General features: G+C 44.4%; 1 long non-coding RNA gene across 1 annotated transcript; it reads left to right on the top strand.

Moving 5' to 3' along the window:
- Positions 1-957: 957 nt before the first annotated feature.
- On the top strand, positions 958-5,383 carry LOC116943215 (uncharacterized). Its single transcript, XR_004402900.2, has 2 exons — positions 958-3,236; positions 4,308-5,383. It is a non-coding gene; the product is annotated as an uncharacterized LOC116943215 (long non-coding RNA).
- Positions 5,384-12,388: the final 7,005 nt, after the last annotated feature.

Consider the following 12,388-nt stretch of genomic DNA (forward strand, 5'->3'; position numbering starts at 1 on the left):
ACCTATAATAATACTTCTAGATCTTCTTTGGTTCTTTCGGTAAAGTCACGTAGAATGAGAATAAAATAATAAATTGATAAAATAAAATAACACAATAATATTCTCACGACGTTTCGGCCACAACACAAGCGGCCTTCATCAGGTGAAGGGACGAGACTGTCTGGTAGGACAGCGCTGGAGTGAAAGAGCCACGTTCAGATCACGGCCTTTAAGCTGTGTGAGAGGAACAAAGCGCCTTGACAAAGGAATTAGCATATAATTTAGCATTGAAATGGCTGAATGATTAGCTTGTGACTGGTCACAGAAATAGTTATGTTAAAAGTTAAAGCATACACATCCGCAGAGGCACCCCTTGACAATGGAATTAGCATAGAATTTAGCATTGAAATAGCTAAGTTAAAGCATACACATCCGCAGAGGCACCCCTTGACAATGGAATTAGCATAGAATTTAGCATTGAAATAGCTGAGTGATTAGCTTGTAACTGCTCACAGAAATAGCTACGTTAAAGTCAGACCATACACATTCACCGAGGCACTTAGTACAAATCAAACAGGAGAATTTAGCATTGAAATAACTAGGCGAATTTACCATTGAAATAACTGAGTGATTAGCTAGTGACTGGTCACAGAAATGACTATGTTGAAGTCAAGGCCTACACATCTGAGCTATTCACAGTACTATATAGTGAACCAATAAAAACTAAAATATAAATTACCTTCATGTTATCAGTCACAAGCTAATCATTCAGCCATTTCAATGCTAAATTATATGCTAATTCCTTTGTCAAGGCGCTTTGTTCCTCTCACACAGCTTAAAGGCCGTGATCTGAACGTGGCTCTTTCACTCCAGCGCTGTCCTACCAGACAGTCTCGTCCCTTCACCTGATGAAGGCCGCTTGTGTTGTGGCCAAAACGTCGTGAGAATATTATTGTGTTATTTTATTTTATTAATTTATTATTTTATTCTCATTCTACGTGACTTTACTTTACCGAAAGAACCAAAGAAGATGAATCATTGCAGTCACGAAAGCTTTAAATCGAAATACTTCTAGATTTAAAGCTTTCGTGACTGCAAGGATCCATACTCTTTGGTTCTATAGGGTAAAGTCAAGTGACTTTACCCAATAGAACCAAAGAGTATAATAATAATACTCTTTGGTTCTTTCGGTAAAGTCACGTAGGTACAAAATAAAATAAATCACGACGTTTCGGGCGCACACACAAGCGTCCGTCATCAGGTGGGAAAGAAATTGCCGTCATCAGGTTGTGTCGCACCCGAAACGTAGTGATGTATTTTATTTCTACCTACGTGACTTTACCGAAAGAACCAAAGAGTATGGATTCCTGCAGTCACGAAAGCTTTAAATTACCTATAATAATGTTTGTATATGTTTTTCTCTCAACAGCTATGGAACTTGAACTCGCGGTAGCAGGCAGAGCTGTTTCCTCGAGAATAATGACGTGTAAAATGTAGCTAAATGTAGCGTTAAAAAAACCACGTGTATGCACACACGTTGTTAACGAGAAGCATTTTTGTTAGTATGGCCACACCAGGCCCGGCTGCCCTACGTTTTTTTTACCAATGTATTGCCGACATGAACACACACGAGGAACTCATTGTAGGCTGATTCAGCCAAAGGGAAGCCCGATACAGGGTCAGATACCAATTTTCCACTGACGTTTTTCATAGCCAAGGAATCAAACTTTGGGTGGTCAGATCGTCGGCTGTGGTCTTTCCCCCGCACCTCCGATTAGCGCGCTTGGCTACATACGGTGCGAAAGACGTTCAACATACGTACGCAATGAGCAGACAAATATGTAGCTTGGACACAATTTCTACATTTGTGCACAACTTCCATGGGAAACATGTACTGCACTTCACACGACCAAGAACCTCGGTAATGGATGCTTTATTTTTCTTCTGAGATTTCTACATAAAGCCAATGTCCATTTCCCCGTGCACGCACTGCATGCCTATCATGGACTGACATGGACTTGTTTGTGAATGATATATAATGACGGTCGCAAATTTACAGGAGGGGTTGGGGGGGGGTTGGTGGTGGTTGTGGCTACGGTTGCCACCTCGGAAGTGCAAATCAACCAGGACCCATCGTACTCAAAATAATATCTCACGGTACTGGAATACCTTACAACACGAAGGCAAAAAGGAAACCTGGCAAAACCCGAGACCACGTGGCGCAAGACCGTGAAGGATGAGCTGGCAGCGGCGATTAACCTCTCAAGGGGCGAGGCTCAACAAGTTGGCAAGGACAGCAAGAAATGGAGGGAACTTACTGCGGCATTTTGTCCCAAAGGGGATGAAGAGGACTAACTAACTGGAAGAAGGGGGAACCACACCACCTGAAAATGCATTGCGCGGCGCACCGCTGTGCACCTAACAAAAAAAAAACCTCGAGGAACAGACGCTGCACGGAATTATTAAGGCGGCCCACAAGACGAACAAGAGCGTGCCATAATTAGGTACGAGAAGATTGGAGAAACAACGAAGGTTCGCAGCAATGAATAACAAGACGGGAGAAGTGCGTGGCCGAGGTGGTTGGGACACATCACAAGGGTGTGGGAAGGAGAGTTCTGCAAAATCAAGCGACGACGAGATGGAGAGACCAAGGCCAAGGAGGATGCGGCAAGCGTGGGTCTCAGGCAGGAGGATGGCCCAAGCAAGGCAACGTGGAGACTTGGGAGCGGAGCCACTGCCTCTGTGTCACTCGGCACAAAGCAAAGTACAAGAGGGAGAATGCATTGTTGCACTTAAGGGCAACTTTGCACGACGTTAACCAGGCTAATATTAATTCTCTCAAACCACTGTGTGTAATTAAACTACGTGCATGCCATGGAGACGTTATGGTGCAAGTGCGCTGATCTCCTTCATAAGTGGAAGATTAAAAGCAGCCCCTCTCTTTGTGGCTGCGAAAAGCGTTACAAACTCGTCAATTCGTGCGCCTCTCGCCTCATTCGGAGGATGTATAGAAGTCGTCCACAACCTCATCCCAGAGACCCTGTACTGTCTAAAGAACTGCCAAACAAACCCTTGGACAACTTGCTGCTCCCCTACAATGTCTGCTATTCTGCAGCAAAATCATACGGCAGAAGAATAAGTGGGATAAATGTATGAAGACGTGAATAAACTTTTTAAAAATGAGAGCAAAAAACACCGCGGCATCATGATGGGAGACTTCAACGCAGGTATATCGAGCGGTGAACAGAGAATAAATGGTAAGTGTGGCATCAGCGAAAGAGGGAGAGATAATGAGAGAGATGATAGCTCCTATTAGAGTTTGTAACTAGTATGAAGATGATAACCACATTTTTTCAGAATTAAGGAGTTGGGAGAAAACATATATAGATAAGATTGACAGTAATTATAGAGAAGTGGGTCTTTCCAGGAATCGCACATTACGATTCAACACTACTTCAGACGTACAATTAAAGAGTACCGTATTGATTCTTTCAGACAAACTCAAGACTGTCAAGAGACATCTTTGTTCTCAGACCATTGAACACAGGCTATGGTCACAGGTGCAGCTGCACAACTCCGAGCTATCGTGCATTGTCTTTGTGCTGTTCGCTTTTTGGCATTCTCTAGTCTGACACTGGTGAGACAAGCCCATCATGAAAGCTGTCTCTGGTGTAGGCCAATCAGTTTCGAAGACAATGCCATATATTATCAGATCATGTTTGTTTGCATGTTCACCACAAGAACGTGTGGTTAATGCAGACCTGATTCCTTGCAAAAAAGTTTACGTTTGGTATTTGAACATCTTAACACCGGTTTTATTGTTTTTAATGGAGCTTTTTTTGATGCTGGAAAACTGGGGCAATGGTGGTTGCAGTGTGGTGAGTATAAATGTGCCATTTGAACCTGCAGTAAAAATGATGTTTATTTCCTAGTAAGTATGGAATTTTTGTTTATTATGATAATATATAAATTCATAGAATATTTTTCAGATGACTGCAATTTGTTTAAAATTGCGTGTTAAAACGCCATTTGTATTTTTGAACAGGCATTCCCTAAAGTATATAGCGCTCCAAATACATTTTACCACCGCATTTTGTATTTCCGATAAATACAATTCTTGGGAGTGCTTTGCCCACCTTTGCCCGCATGCGCGCACAACAGACAAACGGTGGTACAAACGCAATGTTTTGGGCAGTCGGGCAAATGTAATAATAGTGGGGAAGTGGTGGTTCTGAGGCAAGGCGGCAGGGGTTGGCGTGGGCCCTAAGTGGGCCCTCGTGCAAGGAATTAAATTGTTCTCCTGTTCACTCTTCCCCCATTTTTTGCAGCCCATCACCTGGACTCACCCTCGAGCTAACGGAACTCGTGTGCAGTTGCACCGCCTGCACCCTCGATAGCTACGCTACTTGGTTTGGGGTGGCGGGGGACCAAACAGAGAATTGCCTCAACACTAAGTGAGGCATACATGCCTACACTTACATATCCAGTTCCGCCAACCACTCTTTCTGGACACACGTGTGTCCGAGCTGCGTCAGAATCTGTCAATCCCAGATCGGTCTCTTCAGCAAATCTTCGGACCCACAGATAGTCCAAACTTTTCTATGGAAGACAATCAACCTCGATTGCGAGCGGTAGCCTATGATGATGATATGCGTATGAAGGAAGAGGGGTCCTAGAGACGGCGAGAGATATCGACATGAAGAAGGACATGGAAAATCAGACACGGAGAGACACACACACACCAAGAGACATTTCGCCTGTTCAACACAGTGCGCTGTGCCCAGATATAATTTCATCGATGCTTAATGTTTGTGCTCCCAGGACTAAGCGAAGTTCCTGAGAGAAAACGTCCATGAAACTCCACCACCTGTGCATACACACATTGCATATACTGTATACGCAACCACATTCAGACGCACATTCCATATATACACAACCACATTCAGACACACATTGCATATACTGTATACGCAACCACATTCAGGCGCACATTGCATATATACACAACCACATTCAGACACACATTGCATATATATACAACCACATTCAAACGCACATTGCATATATACACAACCGCACTGAGTGACGGTGACGTCAACATTGCACTCGTGCCAGGCTAGGTGCATCTTGAGGCCACGCGAAGTGCCAAAGGCTGGCTGACAGGAGGTTCACGGGACAGACCCAGGTGTCGTGGGTTAACTGACTGAGATGCCTGGCAGATGCACAACATGAACTCCCCGCTGAGTATGTATGTAAATTTAACTTATTTCGCACCGTACGTAACCAACCGTGCTAATCGGAGGTATGCATACATACACACAAATGGTTACACAATCCCATGCATACACTCACGCATAACTGTGCTACTTCATACAGGGCCTAATAAAATGCGTATAAAACACAACATGCGTTTGTGGTATGTGTGCACTGAATATTATTTCCTTATACCAGGAGCTAAACTCACTGCTAACACTACAATATTTCAGGCAGGCTACAATATTTAAAATGTATAATATATTTATTTGAAAAATGGGATTGGGAGAATAATTCTAGATTTAAAGCTTTCGTGACTGCAAGGATCCATACTCTTTGGTTCTATTCGGTAAAGTCACGTAGGTAAAAAATAAAACAACAAAAATCACGACGTTTCGGCCACAACACAAGCGGCCTTCATCAGGTGAAGGGATCAGGCTGTCTCGAGGACAGCGCTGGAGTGAAACACAGCCACGCGCAGACCGCGACCTTTAAGCTGTGTGCGAGGAAACAAGGTGCCTTGACAAAGGAATTAGCATAAAATTTTTATCTGAAATTTTATCAGAGATTTGTTCACGAGGCAATTCAGATCTACAAGCACAGACACAATTTCAACCGAGAAGATGGTTTCAAATTAGGCAACCATTGGAAAGATGTTCTAAATCGAACCAAACATTAAACTAATTTTCAATGGTACAGTATATTTTTCAAGTAGTGGTACCCAAACTTTCGCAGCTCTTAAATTCCCTTTTCACACCATCAATAGGTAAACTGCCCCCCCCCCCGCGCCAACCGGCATGTGCACCCGCATGTACACCACCTCTATGCTAAGTCGGCCAATCAAATGCTAATTTTATGCTAATTCCTTTGTCAAGGCACCTTGTTTCCTCGCACACAGCTTAAAGGTCGCGGTCTGAGCGTGGCTGTGTTCCACTCCAGCGCTGTCCTCGAGACAGCCTGATCCCTTCACCTGATGAAGGCCGCTTGTGTTGTGGCCGAAACGTCGTGATTTTTGTTGTTTTATTTTTTACCTACGTGACATTACCGAATAGAACCAAAGAGTATTGGGAGAATAACCTTGTTTTTCAGTTAACTTTTTCAGTATGTTTTTTGAAATATTAAGGAATCATTTAAGATCCAAACACTCGGAGTTTTAGTCATTAAAAACATTCATTCAACTTCACCGTTAACCCGAAAAACCTTTTTGGCCAAGCTTTCCAAGCATTGCCCTTCGATGCAGCGGAAACCACTCGGTGTTTCAGACGAGGTAACAACAACAAGAGGATCACCGGAGCACGTGAAAGCCATTGCAGACCAAATCACACGCGCATCATGTGCGCTCCAAGGCCATGCTGCAACATTTCCTCTCAAGACAGTAGTGAATGGAATACAAAAAAAAGAAACCCTACAATTCCGGCTATTCAAGTCGTTTATAGTCGCTGCGAGTGGTGACATGTTAACTCCCTGAGGCACGGTGCAGCCTTGGCCCTCATTAAATAAATGGGGGCTGGGGGGGCTGAAGGGGATTTGTTGGGGCCAACGGTTGCAGTGTGTGGGTTTGGGGGGGGGGGGTGCTCACCATGCCCCCCTCCGCCCCGTTCTGTTGAAAGTTGAAAACGTCGGGGAAATCCTATGGGTGGCGGTGTTGACAACAGCTGACACGAGCCTTTTTTTGGGGGGGGGAGTGGTGGTGGAGGTTTCCTGGAATTTGCGTTGGAAGGCCAAAACCGAGGCACGTGCAAACAATTAACCTGCCTCACGGGCTGCCTTTGCGCTCCCTATTCTTGGCGTCAACCCAAGGCATTGTGGGAATTTATTTGGGCAGATTTGTTTTTATTTGCGGTGGAGATTTGTTGTTTTTTTTGTGTTACTTATTTTTTTTATTTTTGTTACTTTTATTTGTACTTCCCAAAAAAGGGGTACAGGGACGCGCGGGATCAGGGTAAGCGGCGGGCAAAGTCACTGGTACACAGGGCAAAGTCACCGGTACACATGGTAAAGTCACCGGTACACAGGGTAAAGTCACCGGTACATAGGGCAAAGTCACCGGTACACAGGGCAAAAGTCACCGGTACACAGGGTAAAGTCACCGGTACACAGGGCAAAGTCACCGGTACACAGGGTAAAGTCACCGGTACACAGGGTAAAGTCACCGGTACACAGGGTAAAGTCACCGCTACACAGGGTAAAGTCACCGGTATACAGGGCAAAGTCACCGGTACACAGGGCAAAGTCACCGGTACACAGGGTAAAGTCACCGGTACACAGGGTAAAGTCACCGGTACACAGGGCAAAGTCACCGGTACACGAATACACGTGGCAATAGGAGAGAACCCCCAAGGCAACAGGAGTAGGAGCAAGATTGAATAGAGAGAGATAGAGAAGATAAATTAATGGAGAAGAGAAGTGGATTTGCTGCGACTGCGCCTTGGTTGTGGAATTACCTACCGTTTGAAATTCGTTTAACCGACAATGTGGCTACTTTTAAGTCTAGGCTAAAAAAAAACAAATATTCTGAATTTCGTTTATTTTATAAAAACCTATTCTTCTCTCTTGGCCTTTCCTTAACATTAATCTTACAAGGCGCCTTGAGACATTAGTGGAAGGCGTCTTACAAATGAACGTAAATTATTGTTATTAAAGGAGCGGAATGTACAGTCACATCAGGAACAGGTCGATGAAAGGAGACCAAATCGTCCTCTTATCAATTAGCGATCCCTGCGACAGAGTCCCAAGATGTTCAAGAGTGGATGTCTCACGCGCCAGATTCAGCCGGTGCTCAAGAGTCCTTATTGTATTGAACATTCGGCATCACGCGGTGTGCCGTTATGGCTTCGATTACAAACGCTCGTCACATCTGTTGGCCGACGGAAACAAAAAACCCGAGAACTAAAAATATCGTAAAATATTGCCGCATTTTTATTTCATAATTAACAGCTTACTTAGAATGATTACATTATGTATTTGGAGCGTTTAATTTAAAAAAAAAAGTTGGACGTTTTTCTGCACGTTTTAGCCAAAAATAACATTGGCTTCCTTTGTAGGTTATTTGTGGGTGGGTGCAACGTTGTGTGTATTAAATGTACGTTTGGTCTGTGCATATGGATATGCTGCATATGTTAACGTGCTGTGTGTGGCATGCAATGGGCTTGAACAAACCACTGCCGTTGGTCACTGGGGTTGTTTGACCATACTTCACCACCATGGTGAGTGTGTGGTTCGGTGAAAAGGGTCAAGAAAAGGATTCAAATTTCACTCGCCACCGATATCACTTGTCGCCAGGAATCCAACTCAGGTGGGTCGTTGAAAGTTTCCCAACACACACTTGACCACGTTCAATCATGGCCCCATGAGTTCTCGTCTGGATAAACAAATCGACTTGATTCGCCTTGACTTAAATCTAAAGGTTCTACAGCAACCCACCGAAGATCCTAAGAGAGATGAGAATAACATTCCAAGCTATTCTGCACTCATAGCTTGTTTTCATAGAACTTATAAACGTATGTCTTACATGTTTTCTTTAATCCTGGCAACTTAAATCAGTCTTCCTTATTATAGGATAAGTATAATTTTTTTGCTGCATATATGAATGCAAATTCACACTTTCAAGTACAAAAATGAAAAGAATGGAAACACTTTTTTTTGGGCAAATAAGGTGGAGACAATCAATGTATTTTCTCATGCCTGTGTTGCGTTATTGTTTTGCTTTTTCTTCCCTCTACGCTTGACAAAGAATACTCCAGTTTGCATTACATTTTAAGAGGGGTTAACCAACACCGGGAGGCCGCAACTGGACAGCAACAACTAAACACAGGAAGCATAGGGGGGGGAGGCATTTGCCCAACAGCAGGAAGTTACAAGTTGACAACAACGATAGCAACAACAACAAGATTGACAATCCAAATCCTGCAACAGTCCAACTTTAGTTCTCTCACTTAAAACAAACATTCACTGGCTCATTGCTGGAGCACACACGTCTTATTCGCAGGGATGAGATATGAGATGTCCAAAAGAACACACGAGACAATCTTTAAATACCATCAGCCAGTGGGTTTTGTTTCTATTGTCAATGTGTAGTAGTAGTAGTAGTCGAGGAGTAGTATGTGAATGTCCCCAAAAGAACATTATTAATCGCCACCTATGCCACTGTCCCAGAAACACACAGTGGGAGACTTCTACTGACAAGCGGCGGCTGACGAAGTTCGGACACGATCACTCGTGTAGAACAGCGGTATACCTGAACGTCATCCAACACGTGTCGCACGCTCACTCTTCCAGATAGAGAGAGATGAGATGCCCCGGACTTCCAAGTGTCCAGCTGGGAACAACGTCCCGTGCCTTGTCCGCCCCCCCCCCCCTTCCCTCGGCCATTAACGTTCAAACCGGCGGTTGTTTTGCCGTCAAACTTTTGCAAGAGGGCCCTTAAACAAGCGACTGAGCCCCCCCCCCCTTCCTCCTCCCCCCCCCCCCCCGAGGCGTCTCACCTTTCAAAAACAAACTCTCTCCGCCTCAAGCTGGCGAGCCTCATACCCCCACCGCCGTTATGAAACCTCCAGGCGCACCCTTGCCACAAGAAATATCTGATGGGGTTTTTTTTTAAATCTATTTCACCCACAGCAGCCTATCTGCGTACGCCAAACAAGCGCCGCGCCTCCGGATTAGCACGGTTGGTTACGTACGGTGCGAAAGAAGTCCAATGTACACGCGTACAAGTCCACGACAATGCACAATTTGCTTCTGTTTGAGACAAATACATTTTTTGCTACTCACCCCACGAATGTGAATTTCGATGGACGTGTGCACACACTTACATATTCATTTATTTAGCAGGGGGAAATATTTTCCCGTGACCCATAACTGTGAGCATTTTGACGATTACAGTCACAACAAATTGTGGTTGGATGCGTAATTGCCAAGTGTTTTAAGGAAGTCGGGAGAATGGAGTCTTTAAGATTTGCCTTTTGTTCTGTTCTGATCACACCGCCACTCATCTTCATGCATACTTATTTGCGTAATCAAAATAAGACGCAACGATTTCTGCATCTCATTTACACTCACGTCATCCTCGTGTTGTTTGTTGGTGTTTTTTGTAATACATATACATGATCATCTTTGTTTTCACAAAGCAACTCATTTTGCCATTCGTATCAAATAAATGTGTGCCGTTATATGTGTGATGCCACTTGTGTGAATCACTATGAGCATCATGTGAGAAAACTCTGTTGATAAATTCATACATTTTTCACCCAATTGATCATTCAACATCTCGAGTTCTTCGCAAAGAGCGTGCGAGTCGCAGGATATTAGAGGCACAGAAACCACAACTTGAAAATATTATACAAAAAAGATTACACCACAAATTCCGCATAACTGGTTCATTATTTTGGACACAGATGGAGTACGGTATGTGTGTAATGACAACTTGACACACTTCTCTTGAGATGGCACTTTATTTAAGGCACGTTCGCTTGACATCAGGCGGAGACACCCCATTGCAACAGCCCCGAGTCTCCCACGCATCTCCCTTTTATATACCAACACGAGGCCATGCTCCCCCTTCTCGATCAATCCCACTGACTCTGGCCGCTCGCTCCACCAGCAGAATCTATCGGCCTCTCCTGTCACCTGACCACGCTCCCTTCTCGAACATTCCCGTAGCCACCAGTCCCTTCGCACTCACAACTGACTCTCCTGTCATTACCTCCCGTGGCCACTAGGGAATTCGCACTGTAGGCTGACTCCCCTATCATTACCTCCCGTGGCCACTAGTCCACGCACACGGCATGCAAGATCCATTGTCATTACATATGGAACAGCAGCAGTGTTATGCGTGTAAAGCTCTGTTCATTGAATCCACCTCTCTGGCCTCTCGATGTGCTGTAAAGAAGGACCATTGCCTAATAAGTCAGCTATTATATACTTTTTCTCTTTAGAGCAGTGTTATTGATTATTGTGTTGAGTTTTTTTGTGAATTTACTGAACTCTTGCCTGTGGACATTGCCTAATCTCTTAAATAAACAGGTCCCTGCAGGGTGGGCTGGTAGGAACATTGGAATTTTGCGCAATTTTATTTTTACACCCCAACAGCACGAGATTTCACTTCGTTAAAGTATTGAAAGGGGAAGAACGGACGGACGGACGGACACATTAATCTATTGCAGGCTGGTACACTCAGTTTACAACTTCGTTCCTACCAGTATAAGTCAATTATAGAAATATGACTGTCAAGATTTTAACGGAATGCTCACATATTCACGCACAAAACAACAACAATAACCGCTATTCGCCTACTGCATGGCGGTGACGTCACCACGGCCCTTGTGCCAGGCTATGTGCACTTTAAGGTCACGTGAAGTGTCGAACACCCGCTAGCAGGAGGTCATGAGCTAGACCCAGGTGCCATGAGTTCACTGACTGAGATGACTGGCCGATGCACCACCTGTGCCCCCGACTGTGTTTTATCCGCCCCTACGCAGCACTCGTTGTTGTGAGCACGAGCACATGCGCGTGCATGCACACACACACTTCACAAGTCGAACAAGCATAGAGGTAGCTCTTTCCCAGAACTCTGCCGAATTCTCTGCCACCTCTTAGAAACATCACTGGAAACCAAACTGAACACGATGTGCTAATCACCGCAAAGCAAAAGCCGGCGTACACTCGCCGTTTAAAAATATACATTGTTAAATCAACCTATCCTCCAAAGGTTTCTATTCAACAACATGAAACTCTGCTTAGGTAAACACACTGCGAGGCCGTTTACAAAATAGTCAGGGAGCATTGACAGAAAGGGTGTCCAATGCTGTAATAGTGAGTTGAGACACATGTGAATCGGCACGAAAAGAGGCAGAACCGCTATAAAGCAGTCACGTCTTGAGATGGCAGAATGTGCAAACGTTATGGAGATTTTACCCTACATCGACTGCAAGTGAAACATTATTTACAAAAAGGCTACAGCTGAAAGGCGAACTTTCCACACGTAAAGAATTCTGCGCCAAAAAGATTCCCACCCGAGTATAAAACCACCATGTAAATTAGCGATTTTTCTAAAAGGTTAAACATGAATTACGGTGGTTGGGGTTTTTTCGAATGCTATTTTAAGGGTGCACAATGGGGGGGGGGGGGGGGTGAAACGTAGATGTGTCACGGATAAGAC

The sequence above is a fragment of the Petromyzon marinus genome, chromosome 17 (genome assembly GCF_048934315.1).
Source record: "Petromyzon marinus isolate PM22_M1 ecotype Great Lakes invasive population chromosome 17, UKy_Petmar_22M1.pri1.0, whole genome shotgun sequence".
Lineage (NCBI taxonomy): Eukaryota > Metazoa > Chordata > Hyperoartia > Petromyzontiformes > Petromyzontidae > Petromyzon > Petromyzon marinus.